This window comes from Chiloscyllium plagiosum, unplaced genomic scaffold, assembly GCF_037043375.1.
Source record: "Chiloscyllium plagiosum isolate Xiang-an unplaced genomic scaffold, Cpla_swu_hap1 HiC_scaffold_22, whole genome shotgun sequence".
Taxonomy (NCBI): Eukaryota; Metazoa; Chordata; class Chondrichthyes; order Orectolobiformes; family Hemiscylliidae; genus Chiloscyllium; species Chiloscyllium plagiosum.
The window spans coordinates 66,072,889-66,096,307 of record NW_028270160.1 but is presented as its reverse complement, the minus strand read 5'-3'; the positions used below and the strand labels follow the sequence as shown (position 1 = coordinate 66,096,307).

Here is a 23,419-nt window from a genome sequence, read left to right as displayed (position 1 = left end):
CAAACTAACCTACATATACTTTTTACTATCATCCATGTGCCTATCCAAGAGTCACTTAAATGTCCCTAATGTGTCTGACTCTACTGAGGAGAAAGTGAGGTCTGCAGATGCTGGAGATCAGAGCTGAAAATGTGTTGCTGGAAAAGCGCAGCAGGTCAGGCAGCATCCAGGGAACAGGAGAAGGGCTGAAGAAGGACTTGTGCCCGAAACGTGGATTCTCCTGTTCCCTGGATGCTGCCTGACCTGTGCTTTTCCAGCAACACATTTTCAGTTATGTCTGACTCTACTACCAATTGCTGGCAGTGCATTCCATGCACCCATCTCTCTCTCTCTCTCTCTCCGTGTAAAGGGCCGACCTCTGACATCTTCCTTCAACTTTCCTCCAATCACCTTAAAATTATGTCCTGTCGTGATTGCCATTTCTGCCCTTGGAGAAAGTCTGTGACTATTTGGGGACAGCACGGTGGCTCAGTGGTTAGCACTGCTGCCTCAGTGCCAGGGACCCGGGTTTGATTCCAGCTTGGGGTGACTGTCTGTGTGGAGTTTGCACATCGTCCCAGTGTCTACGTGGGTTTCCTCCCACAGTCCAAAGATGTGCAGGTTTGGTGAATTGGCCATAATGACAGGTGCATTATCAGAGGGAAATGGGTCTGGATGGGTTACTCTTCAGAGGGTCGGTGTGGACTTTTTGGGTATAAGGGCCTGTATCCACACTGTAGGGAATCTAATCTAATCTATTCACTCTATGCCTCTTATTATCTTGTACACCTCTATCAAGTCGCCTCTCTCCCTTCTTTGCTCCAATGAGAAAAGCTTTCACTCCCTCAGCCTTTCTTATAAGATATACCCTCCAATCCAGGCAGCATCCTGGTAAATCTCCTTTGCACCCTCTCTAAAGTTTCCACATCCTTCCTATAATGAGGTGACCAGAACTGAACAATATTCCAAGTGTGGTCTAACCAGGGCTCTAAAGAGCTGCAGCATATCCTTGTGGCTCTTAAGCTAAATCATCCTGCTAATGAAAGCCAGCACACCATATACCTTCTTAACAACTCTATCAATTTGGGTGGCAACTTTCAGGGATATATGAACATGGACCCCAAGATTCCTCTGTTCCTCCATGTGACCAGGAACCCTGCCTTTAACTCTGTAATCAGCATTCAAATTCAATCTTCCGAAATGAATCACTTCACACTTTTCCAGGTTGAACTTCATCTGCTGCATTTCAATCCAGCTCTGTATCCTGTCAATGTCTCTTTGCAACCTACTACAACCTTCCACATGATCCACTACTCTACCAACCTTGTGCAAACTTACTAACCCACCCTTCCATTTCCTCTCCAAGTCATTTATAAAAACCACAAAGAGCAGAGGTCCCAGAACAGATCACTGCTGAACACCAATGGTCACTGAGCTCCAAGCTGGATACTTTCCATCTACTACCAACTTCTGTCTTCTATGGGCCAGCCAATTCTGTATCCAGACAGCCAAATCTCCCTGAATCCCATGCCTCCTTACTTTCTGAATAAGCCTACCATGAGGAACCTTATCAGACACCTTGCTAAAATCCATGTACACCATACCCATTACTCTACCTTTATCAATGTGTTTTGTCCCATCCTCAAAGAATTCAGTAAGGCTTGTGAGCCATGACCTGCTCCTCTCAAAGCCATGCTGACTATATATAATCAAACTATGCTTTTCCGAGTAATCATAAATCCTGTCTTTCCGAATCCTTTCCATTAATTTGCCCACTACAGATGTAAGACTGACTGGTCTGTAAGGTTATCTCTATTCCCTTTCTTGAATAAGTGGAGTAACATTTGCCACCTTCCAATCATCTGGTACTACTCCCAGTGGACAGTGAGGACGCAAAGATCATCGCCAAAGGCGCAGCAATCTCTTCCCTCGCTTCCTGTAGTAACCTTGGGTATATGCCATCTGGCCCGGGGAACTTATCTATCCTTGTGTTTCTCAAAATTTTCAGCACATCCTCCTCCTTAACATTAACTTGTTCGAGCCTATCAGTCTGTTTCACCCTGTCCTCACAAACGTCCGGGTCCTTCTCAGTAGTGAAAACTGAAGCAAAGTATTCATTACCCTCCCCTACCATCTCCAACTCCAAACAAAAGTTCCCTCCTCTATCCCTGATTGACCCTACCCTCTGGCCATCCTCTTGATCCTCACAAGTGTAGAATACCTTCAGGTTTTCCTTAATCCTACCCACTAAAGCTTTTTCATGCCCCCATTTAGCTCTCCTAAGTCTATTCTTCAGTTCCTTCCTGACTTCCGTGCAACCCTCGAGTCCTGTCTGATCCTTGCCTCCTCAATCTTAATTAAGCTTCCTTCTTCCCCTTGACTAGATGTTCCAAATCCCTTGTCACCCATCATCCCTTCCTTGCATCAGTGGGACAAGCCTGTCCAGCATAACCAGCAAGTGCTCCCATAACAACCTCCACATTTCTATCATGCATTTCCCTAAGTTCCTAATTTAGGCTTCCCAATTCCTGCCTAACAGCATTGTAATTCCCCTTCCCCAATTAAATATTTTCCCCTACCGAATGCTGTTATCCTTCTCTGTGACTATAGTAAAGGTCAGGGAGTTGTGATCACTATCACTGAAATGCTCTTTCCCCTGAGAGATCTGACACGTGGCCTGGTTCATTGCCAAGCACAAAATCCAATATGGCCTCCCCCTTAGGTGGCCTATGTGTGTGTGAGAGAGAGAGAGAGAGAGAGAGAGAGAGAGAGAGAGAGAGATAAATCCCCAGGGTTGTTTAAAGTTGTTACACATTACAAAGTCCAAATTCAGGCAGACATGAAAGAACGAGTGCACTCTATGTAAACTTTTCATGAGCTCAAGGTACATGCCCCAATTGCAACCAATGAAACAGTCGTGCATTTGAGGGGCAGCCAGTGGGACTGAAGAGATGGTGATAAGGCATTGTATGTGCTTTGGTAGTTGTAGGAAGCATGGCATCCAGTTCATCCACTGCAAGGTCCCACAGTAGATAGTGGGCAAATCGCCAATTGCTTCAGGTCTGAATGATCAGCAAATACCAGGAGACCTATGTTGTCTTTCACAATGCCATGGGATTCTTTATGTTCAGAGGGCAGATTGGACTGATTGAAGTCTTAGCTGAACAATAAGACAGAAGAAGCACTTTTGAAGTGTATTCATTCTTGTAATACAAGAAGCATGACAGCACACAAATTGAAGAATAAATATGGGCCTACTTTGCATTTCCAGGAATAGTGGCATGCGATCTATCCATTCATAAACCAGGCAAATGGGAACCTGATTTGACCGTGAAACCCACAGCATAGCATTCCTTCAGCATTGAATTGATGTCTGACCAACGTTACATACCCAAAATGTAACCCACAGCTCTGTAGCTTAGAGGGAAAAGTTCTAGCAGTAAAGTCAGGCTTTTTATGTGATTTAATTTTTGTATGGTGAATATTAACATCCCTGAGATCTCCTGGCATGCACTTCTCTTCCCAGAAGTGGTTGTGCAAGTGCTCCAGGAGTCTATCTTTGCTGAATTTCAAAATATTGCCAGGGATTCGAGCTACTCCAGAGACTTTTTAATTTTTTCAACTGACAGATGGATTTACGTACTGACTTAGTAGCCTGGAGTCTGACTTTGATGTGGTATTGAGGAATGCAGTTGAAATCGAAATTGAATACTGAATCTTGGTTGATAGGTTCTGCAAAATGTTCTCTCCAGCAAGCACTCACTGCCTGTCTGCCCTTAATCAGCTCTGTTCCATATTTGGTTCTCTGGGATCTTGGAGTCGACATTGCATTTCAAGCCTAGGCTTCATGACCATTAAGGTGATCGATTTATTGTCTGTAACAGTAAAGAATGGTATGTTGTGCAATGAATGCACCTTCATGTTTCAGAAGGGAGTATGCCATGTTTGCCATTGCATTCCTTGGGGAAAAGTTTGAGATTAAGTTATCTGATAATATTGAGATGGTTCCTAAAGGCTCTTTCATGGACCCTATGATCTACCTCACCATGCAGGAAGTTGTTGGAGTGAAATGCCTGAAATTGATTATCATTGTTAGTGATGTTTTCACTGTCCAATGAGTGGAGTTTAGTGGACAAAAAGAGACAGTCTAATGTTTGGTCAGTGCATTGTCTTGACAGAACATGACATTATAATCCTCTTTAGCCATAGGCGAGGCCTCAGAAGTAAGGAGAGTAGTCAATGTTGCTGCTTTTTTGAAGAAGGACAACAGGAATAATCTCGCAAATTTTCGACCAGTGAGCCTTAAAATAGTGGTAAGGAAATTATTGGAGATAATTCTTATGGACAGGATTTACTTGTATTTGGAAGAGAACAGAATATTAGGAATTTTTCAACTGACAGAACGATTTACGGACTGACTTAGTAGCCTGGAGTCTGATTGAGGAATGCAGTTGAAGTCAATCAAATTGAATACAGAATCTTGGTTGACAGGTTCTGCAAATTGTTCTCTCCAGCTAGCACTCATTGCCGGTCTGCCCTTAATCAGCATGGCTTGGTGCAGGGAGGTCTTGTCTCACAAATTTGATTGAGTTTTTGAGAAGTGACGAAAATGATTGAGGATAGAGCAGTGGACATTGTTTGCATGGACTTTGCTAAAGCATTTAACAAAGTTTCTCCTGGTAGGCTGGTCCAGACGATTAATTTGCAAGGGATCTGCAGTGAGTTGGTAAGTTGGCTACAAAATTGGCTTGGTCAAAGAAGATGGAATAGTTGTACAGGGGTGTTTTTTTTCCCACTGGAGGTCTGTGATCAGTGATGTTCTTCAAGACTCAGTGCTGGGACCTCTGTTGTAATTTATTTCATGATTTGGATGGAAGTGCAGGTGGTCTGGTTAGTATGTTTGCAGGTGACACGAAAACTTATGGAGTTGTGGATGGTAAAGAAGGATATCAAAGGTTACAGCAGGATACAGATCATTTGGATCATTTGGGCAAAGAAATGGCCAAAGAAATTGGTAAAGGAGGTTAATCCAGACAAGTGTAAAGTGATGCGTTTTGGGAGGTCAAATTCCAGAGGAGAGAATACAGTAAATGGCTAGGACCCTTAAGAGGAGAAAGTGAGGACTGCAGATGCTGGAGATCAGAGCTGAAAATGTGTTGCTGGAAAAGCGCAGCAGGTCAGGCAGCATCCAAGGAACAGGAGAATCGACGTTTCGGGCATAAGCCCTTCTTCAGGAATGCTGAAGATTCCTGAAGAAGGGCTTATGCCCGAAACGTCGATTCTCCTATTCCTTGGATGCTGCCTGACCTGCTGCGCTTTTCCAGCAACACATTTTCAGCTAGGACCCTTAAGAGCTTTGATATGCGGAGACCTCTTGGAATGCAACTCCATAGTTCTCTGAAAGCAGCAACACAAGTAGATAAGGTGATCAAGGAGCCATATTTGCCTTCATTGGTTGGGGCATTAAGTATAAAAATTGTTGAGTCATGTTTAGCTGTGTAAACAAGTTGGGAAAACTTGAATTGTTTTCGCTAGAGCGTTGGGGGCTGAGGGAGCTACCTGATAGAAGTATATAAAATTGTGAGGCATGGATAAGATGGATAGACAGTCGTTTTCTCAGGTTGGAAATGTCAGGTACAAGGAGGCATAGGTTTAAAGTGAGAGGGGGAAGTTTAAAGGAGATAGAACATAAAATGGTACAGCACAAGAACAGGCTTGTTGGCCCACAATGACTGTTCTGACCACAGTGCCATTTTAAACCAATCCCATCTGCCTACATGTGGCCCATAGCCTTTTATTCCCTGCCTGCTCTTAGACATTGCTATCATGCCTGCTTCTGCCATCTCCCCTGGCAGTGCATTCCTGACACCTGACACCCTCTGCAGGAAAAAAAACTTTTGTTGCACATCTCCTTTAGAGTTTTCCCGGGTCATCTTAAACTTATGTCCGGAGTATTGACATTTCAATCTTGGGAAAAAGATTCCACCCTATCCATTCTTCTCATAATCTTATATCAGGTTCTCCCTCAGCCTTCAACTCTCAGTGAAAACATTCCAAGTTTGTCCAACTTCTCTTTATAACTGCTACACTACAATCCAGGCAACACGCTAGTAAATTTCTCTCCAAATCCTTCATATAGTATGGTGACCAGAACTGCACACAATTACTCCAAATGTGGCCTAACTAAGCTGCAACATGACTAGCCATCTGTGATTAGATTAGATTCTCCTACAGTGTGGAAACAGGCCCTTCAGTCCAACAAGTCCACACCGACCCTCCGAAGAGTAATCCACTCAGACCCATTCCCCTATCCTATGTTTACCCCCGACTAATGCATCTAACACTATGGACAATTTATAATGGACAATTCACCTGACCTGCACATCTTTTGGATTTAAACATATATTTTCATTCCAAATAATTTACATAAATTACAATCAAGCACCAATGCCTGTGGAACACTACTGGGTGCAGGTCTCCAGTCAGAAAAACAACCCTCCACAACTATCCTCTGTTTTCTACAATGACTAATTTTGTATCCAACTTGCCAACTCACCATGGATCCCGTGTGACTCAATCTTCTGGACCAGACTACTATGAGGAAACATTTCAAATGCTTTAATAAGGTTCATGTAGACAGCATTCACTGCTCTATCCTTATCAATCATCTCTGTTACTTCCTCAAATCTCGACCAAGTTAATGAGACAAGGACTCCCCTGTGTGAAGCAAAGCTGCCTATCCCTAATAAGTCTGTTCTTCTCTATATAAAAGTAAATCTGCCATGGCAGACAATAGAATTTGAATTCAATAAAAATCCGGAATTAAGAGGCTAATGATGACCATGAATCCATTGTCGATTGTTGGAAAAACCCATCTGGATCACTAATGCCCTTTAGGGAAGGAAGCTGCCATCCTTAAGTGGTCTGGCCTACCTGTGACTCCAGATCCACAGGAATGTGGTTGACCCTTAACCACCTCTGGGCAATTAGGGATGAGCAATAAATGCTGCCTAGCCAGCGACGCCCTCATCTTATGAATGAATAAAGAATAAACTTTCTCCAATAATTTCCCTAATACATCCTTATCTCACTGGTCTATATTTTTCTGGATTATCCCTGTTTTTCATCAGACTTCTGGGACCATGCCTGTGGCTAAAGAGGATGCAAAAATCTTTATCAAGGCCCCGATAATTTCTTCCCTTCAGTATCTTGGGATGAATCCGTACAGGCCCTGGGTACTTACCTACCTTAATGTTTTTCAAGACACCCAACACCAACTCCTCCTTCTGAAGGTCAATGATCTGAGTTCCAGGGCATCTCTGCAGGCGTTCCTCAGGGTAGTGTCCTAGGCCTAATCATTTGGAGATATTTTCTCTATGACCTTTCCTCTCCACACCCTCCCCCCCCCACCAACAACCAAATCCCCCATACGTTCGAAGGGGGGAATGTTTTTTGATGAATGCACAGTGTTCAGTACCATTCATTCCTCATATTCTAAAGCAGCCCTTTCCTTGTCTTTATGCAGTGAGGCATGGATCATTTTAGGATCAAACCACTCTATGATATTTGGACAGATCTGATTTGAGCCTGAAGGTCTGAAGGGGCCTTTTGTACTGTTTGATTCTTTGATCTTTCAAGTGAGGCAAGTTTGTTTTACAGAGTAGTAAGTATGCACTGCCAGGGGAGGTGCTGTAGTAAGCTTACTAAACAGGTGCCAGGAAGTAAATGAATAGATTCTCTACAGTATGGAAACAGGCCCTCTGAAGAGAAACCCAGACACGCAGAGAATGTGCAAACTCCACACAGACAGTTGCCTGAGGCGGGAATTGAACCCGGGTCTCTGGCGCTGTGAGGCAGCAGTGTTAACCACTGTGCCACCCCAAATGTTTTGTATATGTTGTATATAAACTGTTTGACTGTTGTATATAAACGCTTTGTCACAACCATTTGTACTTCATGTCAAGGGTTTTAGCTAATACAGCTCCCCTGAGCTGCCTGTAGAACTGCAATTTTTTTCTCTTGAGGCATGGGAATTTCTAGTCTCTGAAAGCATTCAATGGGTATCTTTTGGTCAATAAACTAGTCATAGTCTTACCTGGTAGAAAGGCGTTGGACCTCTTCTCAAGCACTTTTTAGGTAACATAGCTAATCAGTCATCAAACTAAATAGATAAATTACGTATGAAGCATACATTTTTTCCCACCATATGTGTTGCCATCTCGCAACTCAGAAAGTTAAATATTCATTGCAAAATACTTAGCCTCATATCTGTTCTGATTGTCATGGCATTTATGGTCCAGTTATGTTTCTTGTCAATGGTGACCCCGAGGCTGTTGATTGTTGGGAATTTGGTGATTAGATCACAACGCTGAGTTCCTCTTCCCACATTACAAGCAGAAGCTGAAACAGGAGGACCCTTCACAAAGGTCCGAGGCAGTGGAAGACCATCTCCAAGGCTGCTTGGAATCAGTGGATATGACTGTATTCATATACTCACCAGAAAACCTGGACAAGCACACCACCATCATGGACTTCACTAGCAAATGCATGGAAGGCTGTGTACCAAGGAAGTCCAAGTGTTCCCCAACTGCAAGCCTTGGATATCCCAGGAAATCCAGTCCCTCCTGAAGACTGGATGTGCAGCTTTCAAGTTGAATGACCTGGATCTATAGAGGAGATCCAGAGTTCTTTGAGGAAGTGACCAAGTTGATAGATGAAGGAACGGCTGTTGGTGTCATATACATGGACTTTAGTAAGGTGTTTGATAAGGTTCCCCATGGTAAGCTAATGGAGAAAGTGAAGTCACATGGAGTGCAGCGTGTTCTAGCTAGGTGGATAAAGAACTGGTTGAGTAAAGGAGACAAGTTTAAGGGAGTTTCTCAAAATGGAGAAAGGTGACCAGTGGTGTTCCACAGGAATCCGTGCTGGGGCCACTGTTGTTTGTGATATACATAAATGATCTGGAAGAGGGCACTGATATGATCAGCAAGTTTTCAGATAACACGAAGATTGGTGGAGTAGCAGAAAGCATAAGGGACTGTCAAAGAATACAGGGGAATATAGATAGACTGGAGAGTTGGGTGGAAACGTGGCAGATGGAGTTCAATCCAGACAAATGTGAGATGATGTATTTTGGCAAGTCTAATTCTAGGGCGAAATCAACAATGAATGGAAGAGCTTTTGGAAAAGTTGATGAGCAGACAGATCTGGGAGTTCAGGTCCATTGTACCCTGAAGGTTGCCGCACAGGTGGATAGAGTGGTCAAGAAGGCATGTAGCATGCTTGCCTTCATTGGATGGGGTGTTGAGTATAAGGGCTGGCAGGTCATGTTAAAATTGTTCAAGACATTGGTTCGGTCACATTTTAAAATACTGTGTACAGTCTGGCCGCCACATTACCAAAAGGATATGGACGCTTTGGAGAGGGTGCAGAGAAGGTTCATGAGGATGTTGGCTGGTATGGAAGGTGCTAACTATGAAGAGAGGTTGAATAGGTTAGGTTCCTTTTCATTAGAAGGGGGACCTGACTGAGGCTTACAAAATAATGAAGGGTATAGACAGGGTAGATAGAGATAAGCTTTTTCCCAGGGTGATGGATTCAATAATGAGAGGTCACTCTTTCAAGGTGAGAGATGAAAAGTTTAAGGGGGATATACGTGGCAAGTACTTTATACAGAGGGTGGTGGGTGTCTGGAACGCATTGCCAGCAGAGGTGGTAGAGGCAGGCGCAGTAGATTCATTTAAGGTGAGTCTGGACTAGTGCATGAGTAGGCGGGGAGCAGAGGGGTACAGATGCTTAGGAATTGGGTGACAGGTTCAGAAGTAGAATTGGATCCGCTCAGGCTTGGAGGGCCGAAGGGCCTGTTCCTGGGCTGTAAATTTTCATTGTGCTTTATATGATCTCTGCAAACCACCAGAGATGCCAAGAGGCAGTATCACACCAAGATAGAGGCCCAAACCAACCAAACAGACTCCCACCGCCTCTGGCAAGGCCTAAACAATATTATGGGACACAAAATGAAGCAGAGAAAGATAGCAGACAAAGACATATCCCTCCTTGATGTGCTCAATGCATTCTTTGCTCGGTTCAAGCGGAATGCCAGCAGCGAGGTATCACCTGCCCCAAACAGTCCTGGACGCACATGTGCCAGTATCTCTGCTGCAGACATCAGATCCTGGGTGTCAACCCAAGGAAAGCAATGGGCCCGGCTGGAGTCTCCAGACGACGACTTGGATCCTGTGCAGACTAGCTGGCAGAAGTATTCACCAACATTTTTAGCTTCTCACTCCAAAGTCCTTACCTGCTTCAAGAAAACCATCATCATCCCAGTCCCTAAAGGTACATGCAAAGTGCCCTAACGACTACTGCCCATTGGCTCTGACTTCCATAATCATGAAGTGCTTCGACAGGCTTGTCATAGCCCATGTAAACTCTAGTCTCACAGCCTGCCTCGATCCCCTACAATTTGCGTACCAATGTAACAGGTCCACAGTGATGCCATTTCCCTAGCCCTGCACTCATCCCTGGAACATCTGGACAACAAGGACACCTACATTAGTCTCCTACTTATTGACTACACCTCTGCCTTCACCTTTTATCCCCTTCAGACTGATCTCCAAAATCTGAGACCTCGGTCTCAGCTCCATCCTCCGCAACTGGATCCTCAGCACAGACCACAATCGGCATAAATAGGCAACTGCACAATAACACTTAACACTGAAGCCTTTCCTCCCTCTCACCCTCCCCCCACCCCAAGGATGTGTCCTCAGCCCATACTTTACTCCCTGTGCATCCATGACTTTGTTGCCAAATTCTGAATGAATGCCATCCACAAGTTTGCTGACAACACCACTGTGGTAGGATGGACATCAAAAAATGATGAGTCAGACAGAGGGCTTGGTGACATGGTGCAATGAGAGCAGCCACTCGACCTCTGCAAAACTAAAGAATTGATCATTGATTTCAGAAAGAAAGGAAGTGAACCACCCTTCTTCCTCAGGTAACTCAAGAAGTTTGGCATGTCCATAAGGACCTTAACAAACTTTTACAATGCACCATTGAAATCGTATTGTTCAAGGTGCATAACGGCCTGATATGGCCCTGGATAGAGCAGTTACCATAAGAAACTATACAAGGATGTGTGCACAGCCTAGACCATCATGGAAGCCAACCTTCCATCCATGAACTCCATTTAGATGGCTTGTTGCTACGGGAAGACTGCCAACCCATTGCCCCCCCCCGGTTAATGATCTCCTACAACCTCTTCCATCAGGCAGAACATGCAGAAGCTGTAACACATACCAGCAGGTTCAGGAACAGCTTCTTCTCGCACGTCATTGAACTGATGAATGAACTGTTGAACTTCAAACAATGCTGATCTTGTTAATATTGATCTTGCCTAGCACACACCTTGTGCGACATAACCTGTATACCTCTGACTTAAAATTTTGTTTTGACCCTTTGATCTATATATCCTCGCTTACTATGATTTGCCTTTAATTCTCATAAGCATAGCTTTTCACTGTACTTAAGTACATGTGAAAATAAATAAATCAAATCAGATTATGGAGTCACAATGCTCCAGCACAGAAGGAAACCAATTAGTTCTTTGAGTCTATCCTGTCACGTTGTAAGAGTCACACAATATTCCCATTTTCCTGCCTGTAATTTTTAAAAAAAATTAAGCATGTTAGCCTTTTCAAACTGAGACCTGCATGTTAGCCTTTGGTGACTTGTTAAGAAGGACATCCAGGTTCCTTTTGTACATTAACATTTCTGATCTCTTATCATTTAAGAAATACTTTGCAAATCTGTTTCTCCTACCAAAGTGGTTAATCTCTCATTTTTCCACATACTATATCTGCCATATTTTTGCTCATTCTTTAAGCCTGTCCGAATTTTCCTGAAATTGTTTTACACCTTTCTCAGAACAGGTTGCCACTTTTTCCAAATTTGCAGATGGTACAAATTTCTATATTAAATAGAATTCCATAAAATAGACAAAAACAAGTCATTTGGTCCAACCTGTCCTTGCTGGTGTTTTATGCTTCATTGCAGTCTCCTTTCGGCCTTTCTTATCTAAATCAGTCAAGTCCAAAAATGTGCAGGTTAGGTGAATTGGCCAAGTTAAATTGCCCATAGTGTTCAGGGATGTGCATTTTCAGGGGAAATCTAGAGTAATAGGGTAAGAGAATGGGTCAAAGTGGGTTTTACTTTGGAGAATCGGTGTGGACTTGGGCCAAAATAGTCTGATTCCACACTAGGGATTTTATGATAGCTGTCAATTAATTCTCTTCTCTCTTTTATGCTTACCTTAAGTTCACATTGCTGTTTGTCTCAACCTTTGATAACAGCACCATTTCTTAGGTAAGAATGTTTCTTCTGAATTCCTTAATTTTTTTTTCCCAGTGCCTGATTGAATGATATTGTTGGCCTCTAGATTTGCTTTTCCACACTGTTCCTGTGTCTACTCGCTAAACATCTTTCATAGCTTTAAATGTTTCTATTAGGCTACCTCTTTGCTTGTTTTTCATTTAAAAAAAACTTTCTGCACATCTTTTCCTGATGTGTAATACCTCACGGTCCTGGTATTATCTTTGTAAATATTCTTTTTCAAAGCAAAATGCTCTGGCTGCTGGAAATTTAAAATAAATCGGAAGATATGTGAAATTTGAATATAGCATCATCTATGAAGAGTTAAGTTTCAGTTTGAAAAGGCTTCATCACAACTGGCACAAGCTTAAAATATAATAGATTTCAAGCAGTTGAAATAAGGGTGGAAGAAGAGTAGGATGATATGGTGGACGTCAGGAGAGATTAATTTACACTTGATATGAAAAATCAAAGTGAGTGGTAACCGAACAAGTAAAATGGTACAAGATTGACTAGTTGTCTGAATGGCAACATAGCAACTGTTCAAATGAAGTGAAAAAGATTTAAAGAACAATCCATAAGTAAAAATGTGAAACAGAACGGCACAGAGGTTATGATGTAATTTGTTGATAACATTGTTGAGTGCCAGAGTCTATAAAGTACCCAACTGAAAGTTGAGGTTCGATTCAAGCTTATGTTGAGTTTCATTGGAATATTGCCCAGGTCAAGGACAAAAAGGTCAGAATAGAAATGAGATCCAGAATTAAAATGACATGTCATAGGGAGCTCAGGTACATGCTTGTGGACAGAATGGATGTATTCCTCAAAGCAGTCATCTAGTCTGCGAATGGCTTTTCGAAGTAGAGAAAACTACCGCATGAGCAGAGAATACAGCATACAACATTAAATGAAGTAGAAATAATTTTTGTTTTCACTTGGAAAATACTTTTGAAGCATTTCAAGATGAGAATGGAAGAGGTGAAAGAGAGCATTTGCATTTCCTGCATGCTATAGAAAGGTGACAAAGAAAGGAATGGCAGTGTTGTATTGAATGAACATCGAACCATTGAAGTGTGGAGGAATTGGTCCCTTCAAAATTCTGAAGATGTCTTTAGAAGTGGCATGGGATGATCCGCAGATAAATCATCCATTCCGTGACTTTACTGGTGATCAAGGTAGGTCGTAATTGGCCAGGTTGGATAAGTCCTCCTTTTTGTGAACAGGAAATACCTGGACAGTTTGATTGGACTTTTCTTGTAATTAAGAACCCTTTCCCAAGAAACATCATTGCATTAACTTGTTGTTATTCATGTCACCTTATTATATGTGGTTGACCTTTTCTTGTAATTAAGGCTGTACTATCTCTTAAATTACACATTATTTATATGTTTTTTTCAAATGTAATTGAGCCATTTCTCCACGGAACACAGAACTCCATGTTGCTGGACACATCTGCACCAGGCTGCCTTAATTTATTATAATGGTAAGAACATAGAACAATACAGCGCACAACAAACCCTTCGGCCCTCAATGTTGCGCCAACCTGTGAACTATTCTCAGCTCTTTCCCCTACACTATCCCGTCATCATCCATGGGCTTATCCAAGGGTTGTTTAAATCTCCCTAATGTGGCTGAGTTAACTACATTGGCAGGTAGGGTATTCCATGTCCTTGCCACTCTGAGTAAAGAACCTGCCTCTAATATTTGTCTTAAATCTATCACCCCTCAATTTGTAGTTATGCCCCCTCGAACAAGCTGATGTCATCATCCTAGAAAAAAGCCTTTCACTGTCTACCCTATCTAATCCTCTGATCATCTTGTATGTCTCTATCAAATCCCCTCTTAGCCTTCTTCTTTCCAATGAGAACAGACTCAAGTCTCTCAACCTTTCCTCATAAGACCTTCCCTCCAGACCAGGCAACATCCTGGTAAATCTCCTCTATACTTTTTCCAATGCTTCCACATCCTTCTCAAAATATGGCGACCAGAACTTTACACCATATTCCAAGTGTGGCCGCACCAGTGTTTTGTACAGTTGCAGCATGATGATGCAGCTCCGGAACTCAATCCCTCTACGAATGAAACCTAACACACTATATGCTCCCTTAACAGCACAATCCACCTGGATGGCAACTTTCAGGGATCTATGAACATGGAGTCCAAGATCCCTCTACACATCCACACTACCAAGAATCATTTCATTGACCCAGTACTCTGCCTTCCTGTTATTCTTCCCAAAGTTCATCATCTCACACTTGGCTGCATTGAACTCCATTTGCCACCTCTCAGCCCAATTCTGCATTTATCCAAGTCCCCCTATAATCTGTAACATTCTTCCAAATTGTCCACTACTCCACCAATTTTAGTGTAATTGCAAATTTACTAATCCATCCACCTATGCCTGCATCTAAGTCATTTATAAAAATGACAAACAGCAGTGGTCCCAAAACAGATCCTTGTGGCACACCACTAGGAGCCGGACTCCTGGCTGAATATTTTCCATAAACTACCACTCACTGCCGCCTTTCAGAAAGCGAGTTTCTAATCCATGCTGCTAAGTCAACCTCAACTCTATGCTTTTGCATTTTCTCCAACAGCCTACCATGTGGAACCTCTTCAAAGGCTGTACTGAAGTCCATGTATACCACGTCAACTGCCCTGCCCTCATCTACATGCTTGGTCACCTTCTCAAAACACTCTGAGGTTTGAGAGACACGACCTGCCCTTGACGAAACCATGTTGACTATCTGAGATCAAATTGTTGCTTGCTAGATGATTATAAATCTTATAATCCTTTCCAAAACCTTTTCTACAACAGACGTAAGGTTCAGTGGTCTATAATTACCTGGGTCATCTGTATTACCCTTCTTGAACAAGGGCATGACATTTGCAATCCTCCAGTCCTCTGGTACTAAACCTGTAAACAATGACAACTCAAATATCAAAGCCAAAGGCTCTGCTATCTCTTCCCTAGCTTCCCAGAGAATCCTCGGATAAATCCCATCTGGCCAGGGGGACCTGTCTACTTTCACTCCTTCTAGAATTGATAACACCTGTTCGTAACTAACCTCAATCCTTTCCAGTCTAATATCTCATTCCTCATTCTTCTCCTCTACAATATTCTCCTTTTCCTGAGTGAAAACTGATGAGAAATGTTCATTTAGCACCTTTCTGATCTCCACAGGGTCCACACTCCACTTTCCACTCCTGTCTTTGACTGGCCCTATTCCTACCCTGGTCATCCTTTTATTCCTCACATTCCTGTATTAAGCTTTAGGGTTCTCCTTTATTCTATTTGCTAAAGACTGATGGTGTCCTCTCATTTCTCCTCTTAACTCTCTTTCCTTAAATCCTTCCTAGCTGATCTGTAACTTTCCATAGCCTCATCTGAACCATCTTGCCTCATCGACACATAAGCCTCTTCCTTCTGTTTAACAAGAGATGCAATTTCTGTAGTAAACCACTCTTACCTTATCACTTCCTCCCTGCCTGACAGGGACATACCTATCAAGGGCACGCAATATCTGTTCCTTTAAACCAGCTCCACATTTCCATTGTCTGCATCCCCTGCATTTTGCTACCCCATTCTATGCATCCTAATACTTGCTTAATCGCATTATAATTGCCCTTGCCCCATCGATTAACTCTTGATCTGTGTCATGTACCTATCCCTTTCCAACGCTAAACTAAACATAACTGAATTATGGTCACTCTCTCCAAAATACTCACAACTAAATCAAACACCTGGCTTGGTTCATTACCAAGCACCAGATCCAGTGTGGCCTCCCCTCTTGTTGGCCCTTCAGCATACTGTGTCAGGAAACCCTCCTGTACACATTGGACAAAAACTGATCCATCCAACGTACTAGAGTTATAGCATTTCCATTCAATGTTAGGGAAGTTAAAGTCCCCTGTAATGACCACCCTGTTTCTTTCACTCATACCCAGAATAATTTTGCCAATCCTCTCTTCCACCTCCCTGGAACTCTGTGGGGGTCTATAAAAAAAACTCCAAGCAGTGTGACCTCCCCTCCTGTTTCAATCCTCAGCCCACACTACCTCAATAGACGAGTCCTCGTCAAACGTTCTTTCAGCCACTGTTATACTATCCTTGACTAACAAGGCTACACCTCCCCCTCTTTTACCACCTTGCCTGTTCTTAATGAAAGATCTAAACCCTGGAATCTGCAACATCCATTCCTCACCCTGCTCTATCATGTCTCTGAAATGGCCACAACATCGAAGTCCCAGGTACCTATCCATGCTGCAAGCTCACCTGCCTTATTTCGGATACTTCTGGCATTGAAGTAGACACACTTCAAACCACTGCTGTCTGTCAGCACATTCCTGTGACCCTGAAATCCTGTCCCTGTCCTCCTTACTCTCAACCTCCTGCGCAAGTACACCTCCGGTTCCTATCCCCCTGCTGAGCTAGTTTAAATCCACCCGAATAGCACCAGCACATTGCCCACCCAGGATATTAGTACCCCTCTGGTTCAAGTGAAGAATGTCCTATTTGTAGAGGTCACACCTTCCCCAGAGTGAGCCCCAGTTGTCCAAGCATCTGAAACCCTCCCTCCTGAACCATCCTTGACTTACTATCACGTGGCACGGGTAACAAACTAGAGATAACAACTGTTTGTCCTCGCTCTCAGCTTCCACCCCAGCTCCCTGAAATCCTGCCTTACATCCCTATCCCTCTTTCTACCTATATCGTTGGTACCTACATGGACCACAACTTGAGGCTGGTCACCCCCTCCCTTCAGGACCCCAAAGATACGATCTGAGACATCACGGATTTTGGCACCTGGGAGGCAACACACCAACTGTGAGTCTTGCTCGGTCCCAAAAAAAGTTCTGTCTGACCCTCTAACTATTGAGTCCCCAATGACAAACACACTCCTTTCCCTCCTTCCCTTCTGTGCAACAGGGATAGGCTCTGTACCAGAGACCTGGGCCCCACTGCATACCCCTAGTAAATCGTCTCCCTCAACAGTACCCAAAACGATATACGTTTTTTCTGGGGGAAGGACCACAGGGGATCCTTCCACTGACTTTTTTTTTCCCCCTTCGAACAGTCACCCAGCTTTCTTCATGCCCAGGAGTAACTACTTCCCTGTAACGCTTATCTATCACAGTCTCTGCCTCCCGAATGATCCAAAGCTCATCCAGCTCCCACTCCAGTTCCCTAACACTGTCTTGGAGGAGCGAGAGTTGGGTGCACTTCCTGCAGATGTACTTGGACAGGACACTAACCTCAAACCTCAAACATCACTAACCTCACCTCAAACATCATGCAGGAAGAACATTGCTCTCCCTGCACTGCCATCCCTGCTAGTCCCCTTATCACAAAGTAAAAAAGAGGAGACACTTACCTGATGGGACCCTGGTCTTTAAGGTTAGACGAGGTGGTTGAGTGGGAGGCTTTTCAAAGGTAGGGCCTCGGGTTGAGAAAACACTGACTTGTATAGCTGGACAGAAATAAAAAGTAGTTCCTCCTTTCCCAGAAACCTCTGCTCTCTGATTTCAAAGATAAAAGCTCAAATCAGGCCCCTAGTCCAAGCTCCCGCCCTTTGAGTTGCTGCCACCGCTGCAAAACAGAAACCTTGCTTTAAACAGACCGTATTCCTAGTGATTCTTTTGACCAATCTCGAACCAAGAGGCCCCTTTGGAGGGGTCCAGATCAGCTAGATGGCTAATTCTAGAGTCCGTACCAATAACGTTGCTGAACTGTTGTCAGGGCCCATAGCATTTGCAATATCCAGTGCCTTCAACTGTTTATTGACATAATATGGAGTAAATTGTTCTGAAATCTGGTACTTGAGTTGAGGGAAACCTCCAGAGAAGGCTGAGAATGATCATCTATTCAGCATTTCTGGCTGAAGGTGAATGAAAATACTTCTGCCTTCTCTTTTGTACTGATATTCTGAATTTCCCCATCATTGTTGATGGGTATGTTTGTGGAGTCTCCTTCTCCTGTTAATTGATTAATTGTCAACTACAGAACTTTGATCTGTTGGGTTGTGGGATTCCTTAACTCTGTCTATCTTTTACTCTTTTTCTGCTGTTTGACTCACAAGTAATACTGTTTTTTATATTCAACAAATTGACACCTTATTTTTCAATCTGTCTTCTGATGACTGGAATGGACTTTTGCACAATTTGTTGAACTAAGGTCAGTCCCTAGTTCGCTTATGGTGGTATGGGGAATATGCCCACTCATGGTGAAAGTGTATAAGGTATGAACAGGTAGGGAAAGAGTTACGTTTAGGGTTGCTTGACAAAGGCTCATCTAGCATTACTTTGACCAGATAAGAATTTGCAGTAAATAATGAGATGCTGGAGACAAGGGTAGTGGTTTAACAAGGTGAAGAACATCCATTGTGTAATGCCAGGTGGCTTAATCTTTACTGTTGATGCTCGTTGATTTGTAATGGTCACCCAATCCATATAGATGTTGCCTTATTTGGATGCTCCTCCCTGTAAGTGACTATATGATTCCTTAAGAATCTGCTGTTCGAGAGAACGCTGAGAACTCATGTCTGTGTGTGCATGGGCTATCGCTCTCTGTCTCCAGGGCTTGAAATAAAGGTGAAGGAGGTGGAGTCATACTGTGTCTGAGTATTTGCTTCGACTGATACAGAAACGGGATGATAATATTGGCCAGCTAGGAGTCTGAACGAATTGCTATGATCGGATAGTGTCAGTGATCACCTGGAACACTGGTATCTCAAGGTGGATGGGCCCACAAGGTAAGATTTTAAACCTTGGTGCCTCTCGATATTCCTGTGTATTGGAAACTGTCCCCTTGTTCAATTGCATTCTATTCTACGGACTCCTCAAATGGTAATTAGTTCAGTCGAGAGACACAGTTTCGTAAACACACTGACAAACAGGTTCGAGGCCCCAGGTCTTAATTGGGGTTTGAGTCCCCTGGGTCTTAACTGAGGTTAGAGTTCCCAGACACACAGAATAAGAAAAGAGATTCTGGTCCGCTAGGCTTAATTGGGGTCCGATTTTCCCCAGGGTTAGTTGGGGTTCGAGTCCCCGGACATATAGAGTAAGAAAAGAGGTTTGAGTCCCCATGAGAAGTGAAGTGAGAAAGGAGGTTGAAGTCCTCTAGTGGTGAGATCTGAGGATCTGGAGCATTTTTCAAAAAGTTAGAAACCAGGAACTTCAAAGAAAAACATCTAAACAAAATTTGGTACTTTATAAAGTTATCACCTTTGTCTCCCACACATCCAATTAGAAGTGCATTTAGGACAACATGGCATCACTGGGAAAAGAGGGAGAAGGGGAGCTGATCCGCTCTGATGCTGATAGTGAAGTGCATTAACTACCGGGGACTTTGTCTTGATTTTTGTTGTGGGAGTCTCTGTTTCTGGGCTCTGGACTCAACTCGGCGAATCTTTCTTCTGGGGGAGGGGATGGCTTGGACTGTGGTGCCACGTGGTCTGCTGTGAGGGTTTTCTCTGTTAATAAGTGTAATTTCATCAAGAAGATGCAAAAAAAATGAGAAACACTGAAATTAAGGTTGTACTTGGGTCGAAAAAGGAAGTTTCAAAATAAATTATGCCATACTGAAAGAGTTTGATATTTAAATATTTTGGTTTGTTAAAATACTCATTCAGAAAATCCTTTTAAGTAACTGTTTTGCCTTGTTTGAATCAAGACCTCAATTCACTGTGCTTTGTGGGCTATGTAATAGGGCAGATTTGTTTTTACGTTAATATTATACAACATTACATTCTTTTTAAAATGATCAATCATGTATCCTTAAAGCAAACTGATTGAAGGCCTTGAGCCCCTGATTTGTTTAAAATTCTACAATGTCTGTTTCAAAAACAATTGTCAGTGGTCATACTTTAGCCAGATGAGAGTATTATATTATAATATCTTTGCTGCTGTGTTTTTAATGCAGAGTGTTCACAAAAAGAAGAGTGTATTTTAATTTTGATGTTTTGTTAAGATTTTAGAGAATTTTAGAACTTGTGACTGAGCTGCTTCAATTCTGTCAATTATGGTTAAGATTTCACTGGCCTCTTCATATTGCAAATTCAAAGAATTTACTTTGAAACTTTTTCAACCCAAGTATTCGTACAACCTTAATTTCAGCATTTATCATTTTTTTTCTCCCATCCTCTCGTTGAAATTACCCTTATGAAAAGAGAACTCTTGCAGCGGTGCACATGGCGCTGTCGTCCATGCCACTCCCTCCCCCAGAACAAAGACTTGCCAAGTCAACTCCACAGCCCAGAAACTGAGACTCCCACAACAAAAACCCGACAAAGCTTCCCTGGCAGTCAATGCACTTCACTGTCGGGATCAGAACGGCCCAGTTCCACCTTCTCCCCCGTTTTCCTAGTTACGCCATGTTGCCCTAAAAGTACTTCTAAACGGACGTGTGGAGAATAAAGGCGATAACTTTAAGAAATAACAACCCATGATGTTAGATTGTGGTTGAAAACATTTCTGTTGCTGCTGATGTCTCACAGTGCCTCATGGATGCCCAGAGTTGAGTTGTTAGATGTATTTGAAATTTAACTCATTTGACATGGGAGTGATTCACACTAGATGATAGAGGGTGTCCTCAATGTGAAAATGGGATTTTGTCTTTTAAAAAGACAGTGCAGCGATTGCTTCTGTTGATACTGTCAGACAGATTTATCTGCAGTAGGTGAATTGGTGAGGAGGAAAAACATACCTGACCTCCTCCTTGTTGAATGCCTCAGTGTCTGACTCAAACCAGCCCTTTGCGACTCTGCCAATTTGGTCAGTAGTGATGTCATTATCCCATCTTTGATAAATATTGGAGGTCTCCCAACCAGAGTAAATTGTGCCCTTGCCATCCTCCACCTTCCAATTGTGTTCAGTATGGACTAGTACTGATTTAATGGCTATGGGGGAATAATATAATCTGCAGGATGTTTCCTTGCCATGAGACTTTTGAAGTTCAGAGGTAATGTTGCAAACTCCTAGGCTAATACTTTCCAAACTGCGTGCGACTGTGCCACTGCTTTGCATGGGCCTGTCCTGTTGGTGAGGCAGGACATACCCTGGGACAGTGATGGTGGCGCCGGAACATTTTCTGTAGGCTTTGCTTCCATGAGTATGAGTGGTGGACTGTTGCTGACTAGTCTCTAAAACAAGTGTTCTTATTTTGTACTTGGTGATCTATTAATTGACCATCACTCATCATCAAGAAATGGACAATTAATGACAGTAATATCTATTACAGGTGTACCTTTTGTCAGGATAAATTGAAAGACTTATTACTCTCTCACGTTGTCTCTGTCCATTTTCACTCATTTTTTCCCCTCTTTCTCCCATTCCCCTGTACCACTTCTGTGATTCTCTACCTGTCATGTTTTCTCCTGTTAGTTTTTATTCTTTTCCAAGATGTGGACATTGGTGCTTATTCCTTATTAACCTTTAAGAACATGGTGATGAGCTGTCATCTTGCACACTTGCAGTCCATATGCTGTAGGTTCACCCATAGTACTGTCAAGAAGGAGTTTCCTGATACTGAGGACAGTGACTGAAAGGATTTTTGAAATTAAAAAAAAATGTTGTTATTGTAATTAAGGAGACAATGTTGTTACTTAAGTTGTACATTGACATTTTTATGTTAATTATTTTCAAGGCTTTATGCAGAAGTTTAATCTTAAAGGATTTTGACTTGCAGTTTTCTTCTACGAGTGGTGAATTCTGTGGGACGCTGGTGTTCTTGATGTTTAATCAGTAGTTCACTTATAGTTTAATATCACATTTTAAACTAATCTCAATGATTGTGGAAGTAGTGCATGTTAAAGGTAGTCGGGATTTGACTGTATCCCCAATTTTTAAATTTAGAATCATAGAATCATAAAGATGTACAGCACAAAAACAGATCCTTTGGTCCAACTCGTCCATGCTGACTAGATATCCTAAATAAATCTAGCCCCATTTGCCAGCAGTTGGCTCATGCCCCTCTAAATCCTTTCTATTCATATACCTATAAGAGCCCTTTTGAATCTTGTAATTGTACCAGCCTCCAACACATCCTCTGACAGTTCATTCCATGAACGCACAACCCTCTGCATGAAAAAGTTGCCCCTTACGTCTCTTTTAAATCTTTCCCCTCACCCTCTAGTTCTGGATTCCCCCACTCCGGGGAAAAGACCTCATCTATTTACCCTACCAATGCACCTCATTTTATAAACCTGTATAAGATCAACCCTCAGCCTTCGACGCTCCAGGGAAAATAGCCACAATCTGCTCAGTTTTTCCCTATACCTTAAACACTCCAACGATGGCAACATTCTTGTAAATCTTTTCTGAACTGTTTCATGTTTCACAACATCCTTCCTTTAGTAAGGAGACCAAAATTGCATGCAAAGTTGGAAGTTTACACTCCATTCATATAGTTGGAAGTCCTCCACTTTACATAGATGGTGTTTTTAAAGCTTTAATTAAAGGAAGTATAATTGCAACATTTAAAAGGCATTTGGATGGGTATATGAATAGGAAGGGTTTGGAGGGATATGGGCCGGATGCTGACAGTTGGGACTAGATTGGGTTGGGGTATCTGGTCGGCATGGACAGGTTGGACTGAAGAGTCTGTTTCCATGCTGTATGCCTTTATGACTCTATAAGTGACTTTGCAATTATCAGGTAGCAGTAACATGCCTTGTTACATTAGCATATACCTATTAGTATTGTATTGGATGTATATGACAGAAGGAATGAACTTTGGTTGCCACTCAACAGTTGTGAGAGACTAATTGCAGCAGGCAGTTGAGTTGATAATGTCAAATAAGTGGTTGACCTGGAGACTTTGCAAAAGCATTTCTAGATTGATGACACATTTGTATGCATTAGAAATGCTCTTAACTGACATTGGCATGCTTCCCAGATAAATATTTGCCTTTCCTTACCTACTTGAAACCTTTTAAAATCTTTGTTTTAATGAATGCAAATACTCACTTTTCCCTCCCCTCATTGTTTAGACAAGCAATATGGAAGTTTTTTTACTTAATACATTGTGAAAGGAGCCAGGACAGCAGTTTAATTGTTTGCTGCAAATATT

General features: G+C 42.6%; 1 protein-coding gene across 3 annotated transcripts in view; it reads left to right on the top strand.

Moving 5' to 3' along the window:
* The window catches only part of tspan15 (tetraspanin 15), a 214,748-nt gene that overhangs the window by 799 nt on the left and 190,530 nt on the right, over window positions 1-23,419 (top strand). The window lies entirely within an intron of this gene.